Source organism: Bufo bufo, chromosome 2 (genome assembly GCF_905171765.1).
Source record: "Bufo bufo chromosome 2, aBufBuf1.1, whole genome shotgun sequence".
Taxonomy (NCBI): domain Eukaryota; kingdom Metazoa; phylum Chordata; class Amphibia; order Anura; family Bufonidae; genus Bufo; species Bufo bufo.
The window spans coordinates 691,362,401-691,368,483 of record NC_053390.1 but is presented as its reverse complement, the minus strand read 5'-3'; positions in this window follow the sequence as shown (position 1 = coordinate 691,368,483).

Below are 6,083 nucleotides of genomic sequence, written 5' to 3'. Positions count from 1 at the left end.
CAGACTAAATGAAGTCTCCAAATTTGACGCGTACCCTATGTGGATGAGATGATTGAGAAACTAGGACAAGCCCAGTATTTTTCTCTGCTAGACCTCACCAAAGGGTACTGGCAGGTATTCATAACTGAGTCTGCCAAAGAAAAAACGGCTTTTGTTACACCGCAAGGCCTGTATAAGTATAAGGTATTACCCTTTGGTCTGCATGGAGCCCCCGCCACTTTCCAATGGTTAATGGATATTGTCCTGCGATCCCATCGTCAGTACGCCTCGGCCTACTTGGGCGATATCCTCGTCCACAGTACCGACTGGGAGAGTCATTTACCTAAGGTGCAGGCTGTAGTGGATTCCCTTAGGAAGGCAGGCTTAACCGCAAATCCGAAAAAATGCGGAGTAGGGTTAGAGGAGGACAAGTACCTGGGATATGTAATTGGTCGCGGGGTTATAAAACCTCAGGTACACAAAATTGAGACAATCAGAAATTGGGCCCGGCATGTCACTACTCGGCAGGTAAAATCATTCCTGGGAATTGTAGGATATTACATGAGGTTTGTGCCCCACTTTGCCACTATAGCTGCACCACTGACAGGGTTATTAAAGGGGCGTAAGTCAGGGACGGTCCGCTGGAATGAACAGGCGGAAAAGGCTTTCTCCTCCTTGAAGTCGGCCCTGTGTGGGTCCCTGGTTTTGGTAACCCCCGATTTCAAGAAGGAGTTCATAGTTCAGACCGACGCCTCTGAGGTTGGCCTTGGGGTTGTACTGTCTCAGGAGGTCAACAGGGAGGAGCATCCCGCTGTCTTTCTCAGCCGCAAACTCACCCCAGCCGAGATCAGGTATGGTATAATGGAGAGAGAGTGCCTCGCCATCAAATGGGCACTCGAGGCTCTCCGCTACTATCTGTTGGGCAGAAGCTTCCGCCTGGTGACTGACTACTCCCCTCTTAAGTGGATGAGCCAGGCCAAAGAGGGAAATGCCCGAGTCACCAGGTGGTTTCTGAAAGTTTTAGTATCTAGTTTGTTTATCTATAAACCTACCTATCAACTCTCCTGGAATGTCCATGAGACTTCTAGAAATGGGGAGATCTCTCATACTCCCAGAAGAGGTTGCAAATCTCCCAGATAACCAGCGATCTCTCATAATACTTCTCTCTCCTCATTCCTGCAGACCTCTTAATATCTGGTGGGAACCAGGTGTGCATATGGCTTTCCAGTGGGTCGATAGCCAGGGGGTTGCTCCCCCCTTACAGCTACTGGCTGCAGGTGTCCCCCTGAATCCAACTGTGTCAAGACAGCTATATAGTTGAAAACTGCAGCCGGGCATGGGAACCAATTGCTCCATACTGTTCACTCTCATAGTCTACATGCCAATAGGCTTGAAGCCTATGAGGCAGTAGAATGGTGCAGGTGGTAATAAAGTGATTACATCATCATGGCCACCCGCTCCATGTCTCAGATAGTGTGATGCTGTCATTGTGACCACCTGTGCCAGGGTCCAGACAGCATGATGATAGCAGTATGGAATGAGACTCAGGTGAGCATTAGATTTTTTTTTTACTTGGGGATCATACATATGGAGACATTACAGGGGTACTATAGAGGGCATTACTGGAGACACTATGGGAGCATTATTACTAGGGGAACAATAGGGGGCATTATTGCAGCAGGCACCATAGGGGGCAATATTAATACTGGTGGCACTATAGGGGGAACCATTACTGTAAGCACAATAGGGGCATTATTATTTCTGGAGGCAATATATGGGGTATTATTAATAATGGGGGCATTATATAGTTTTTTTAAATGTATTATTGGTGGAACTATAGGGGATATTATTATTACTGGGGCACTATAAAGGCATTATTAGTACTAGGGGCACTATTACTATTTGATGGACATTGTTTCTACTGGAGCCACACTCAGGTAGCATATTACTACCGGAGCCACTATAGGGGGGGCATTATTACTACTGGAGGCCTTTTTCTGCAGTATAGTATTTGGGGTAATGGAAAGCACAATAAAATAAAGACTGATAAATTTGCTGTTTCTTAATATTTTACTAACAATTTTATCAGTCTTTTCTGTGCGTATAATAAAGTGTGCAATTTACTAGGGTTCGGTTGAAAGTTGTTTAAATGATCTGCCTTCAGTTTCAGTAGTAGTGGAAGTTGTGTAGAAGTAATAGTAGTGGCAATAGGGGTAATGGAAGGGGAATCCTCATCTATCCAAGCCTCAATCATTTTGACAAAAGTCATTTTTATACACTGGCAGAGGACAGCTTTGTCCATTTTGGTTTCACAATGCCATCTGCCATGCTGAAAACCCTCTGAGATGACATTGAAGGCTGGACAAGACAGGACAAAGAGTTATGACCACTGTTCCAATTTGCCAGTCCAGAAGACTGTAGGTCAGGGAACATGGTATGCACTGAAGAAAGGCCACAGTGCAGGTAGGACTGGTTGTTCAGGCAGTACGTCTCCATTTGCTGGTGTGTTTCACTCTGGTGCGGCATATGGAAAAACTGCTCCATCCTGTTGATGATAGTCAACTGGCTGTTTCAACTTCTGCTGCTTGTGGTAGGGGAAATGATGGGAGGTGGGCGACTTGGTGAGAGGTGGAGAGAGGCCTAAAGGTCAGACCTGGAAGGCTTCTCATCGCTGAAAGCTGCAGCAAGCTGCGTACACAGTGTATCCTGATAATAAAGCTATTTGGCCTCCCTTTTGGCAACAGGGGATCATTCCATTTTAATTTGATAGCAAGGGTCTAAAAGCATAGTAATCTAGTAATCATCAGAATGCTTGATGCTAAAAATACGTTTGCCAGTACTAAGCGAGCAAGCATACAGATTGCCATTCTCACCAGTGTGCCCGAGCACCCAGTTCTTTCTGGCTCTACTGGCCCCACTGAGATGATTGGTCCTCATGGCCGGTATCGTCATCATCAGCCTCTTGCTCCTCCACCATTGACTCCTCCTCCTCCACTGTTAGCTCCTCATCCTTATCTTCTTCCACTTCTTGCTCCATGGGACTTTTTCTTTGTAGGTCCCCAACAGCTACATGGCAGCCAGAAAGATGCGGAAGCTGTTCTTTTTCCATGTTCCTTGTTGAATCAGCATGCTCTAAGATAAATATCAGGGTTATGAGATAGCTAATGCTGCAATTTTCCCTGGAGGAGGCAGATAAGCAGCTGGTGTGGGAACCAGATACATGCAAACATGGAGACGTCAATAGGACCTGGCCTTGAAGCAGTAACAAATGATGACAAGGACACCATACTGCATGTGTATGTGGCCTGGCTACCTCAAAATAGACCAGGAGAAGCAGGACCCTCTTGTTCTGCTAGCTTGCGGCCAGTTCTATTTTCCCACAGGATCTGCTGATACCTCTCCATGTGCTGTAATAGAGCTGTGGTGCCTACACTTGTGTTTGAATGCTCACAGCTTATTTTCATCCTGCAGATCTTGCACACAGCAATGCCAATGTCTAAAAACTGCCAGACGGGAGATAAGAAAAGCTTGGCTTAGGTCTGGCACATTTTGAGCCTGCACCCATAGTATCACAGGCATTATCAGTTACCGAGCTGACCATAATAGATGCAGATCTGGCTCTGGCAGTTTTTCTTTGAGGTTCTGATCATACATTGCCTCTGCATTTTATAGTCATGGCTGCAGCCACCATCCTCCTCCTCTGATGTCACCTTCTCAGCAATCCGATTTGGCTCCCAGGTCCTGTCCAACACACAATCATCGTCAGAGTACTCAACTTCCCTGCCACTTTTATCAAACTGTTATTTGTCATTGTTGGTTCCTTGACCCCCTCCTGATTCCCCGCTCTGTATCTGCCCCAAGTGCCATTGCCACCAGGGCTATCACTGCCCCTCCCACCACCACCAAGTGCCACTACTACTTCCAGTACCAGCAACACAGCCATGTATGGGTTCCCTACCTCCTCGTGAACGTCTTTCTCATGGCAGTCCAAAAGCTAACTGTTCTCTTGCCTCTTGTTAGGAAAAAATATGGTGCCCCACTAGGAGGGGGCAGTGAAGACAGAGATTATGCAACTGAAAGGCTTTTCTGGGGCTGCAAGGAGGAAGAGCAGAAGGAATACTGTGACCCCTGGCTCCAAGGCACGGTGTAATACTCACACTGCTCCATATAGTAATTTCCCCCACATTGCTCCCATATAGTAATTTCCCCCACACTGCCCCCATATAGTAATTTCCCCCACACTGCCCCCATATAGTAATTTCCCCCACACTGCCCCATATAGTAATTTCCCTTACACTGCCCCCATATAGTAATTTCCCCCACACTGCCCCACACAGTAATTTCCCCCACACTGCCCCATATAGTAATTTTCTCCCACATAGTAATCCCTCCCATGATAATTTGCCCCCACATAGTAATTTGCCCCCATACAGCAATTTCCCCCGATGTACTGTCTCTTCTCTAGCAACCATGTTTTTTTTTCAAATATTCTTATGTTAAAACTTTATGAAATCCTTAATATTGCTGATTTTAACAATTATATAGGCCTCTTTCACAATTGATAGACAGAAGGATGATTTTGGGTACAGAGTCACAGGCATAGAACCCTTTAAAGCTCATGCACACGACCGTGTGCACCCGTAAACGTATTGCGGCCTGCTTATGTCAGGTCCACAATACATGGCCAACGGTCGTGTGCATGCCGCATGACAGATCACGAACCAATTCACTTGAATGGGTCAGTGATCTGGGAGATGCGGTGCGGAAGGACAGACCGGAACCCCATGGAAGCACTGCAGAGTGCTTCTGTGGTGTTTCTGCCCGTGCCGCTGCACCGCAAAAAAGTAGTGCATGTACTACTTTATTGCAGTGCGGACCGGTGGATGCGGATCACGGACCCCATTCAAGTGAATGGGTCAGCGATCCGCACGCAGCTGCCCCACAGTCTGTGCCTGTGCATTGCGGACTGCAATTTGTGGTCCACAGCATGGGCATGGAGCCCTTGCGTTCGTGACTATGAGCACTTATATTTATTGAAATCTGACAGCACATGGATGCATTATCGCTGAACAGTTTTGACTTCATTGCATCAGGCCCATGCATATTGCCTGTCTCATCTAAATTTTTGAAGTTTGTTAATATAAATTAGATGTAAAAATGTTTTCTTTTCTATTTCTTTAACAGTAAAGGATTTAAAGAAAAGGTGGTACTCCTGCCGGAATCAATTCAGGGGGGAGCAAAACCAAAACTTGCGTAGTGGGGATGGATTATTGAAAAAGAAACCTTACCTCTACAAAAAAGAGCTAAAATTCCTAAAACCTGTGATGGATCTTAGGGGGTAAGTATATTTTTCATAAATTAAATTTCTTATATAAAGTAAAAATTATAATAGATTCATTCTTCAATCTTTCGTCTGAACCCAACCAACAAAACCCAGAGGGCAGCGGTGAAGCGTCACATTCAGAGGCATCTCAAGCTCCACCTGAACAACAATCTTTAAATGTGGAAGGACCGACGGAACCCGAGATAATGCCGCCACCTAATGAGGCCATCTCAGAAACTAATCTGGTTTCGGAAGAGCGTGCTTGCCCTTCAGCAGGTAGACGACGGCGCAAACCAGCTGCCGATTCCGAGGTAGATGTTCAAGCCTGATTGATGCTAGGGTTCTCGAATATCTAAATCGGAATCGGTCTAATACACATGAGGAAAGGGTTTTAAAAAGTCTTGCGCCCTATTTAGCTCGTGTGTCATGATGTGTTTCTGCTTTGGCCTTATTACTAAACCTATATGAGCATCCAGAAGAACCCATTGAGGTCATTCACACAATGGAGGCTGTTCGGGATAGACATATAAATAAAGCAATTCCCAGTTCACGGGTCCCCCGACCAGACCCACCAGATATTCAAACCCCTGGCCCTTTTACTAGGGAATAGTATGATCTTTAAAAAAATTTTAATTGAAGTTTGCTATGCTTTAACACTGGAGGCAGAAGAGTATGTCTGGCTCTTCTGGCAGGGGATCAGACTTCTGGATCCATTCTGAAGCTACGTAGCCCACCATGACGTAAGATTTCCGCTCTTGCCCCATTAACTCCGGCCAATTAC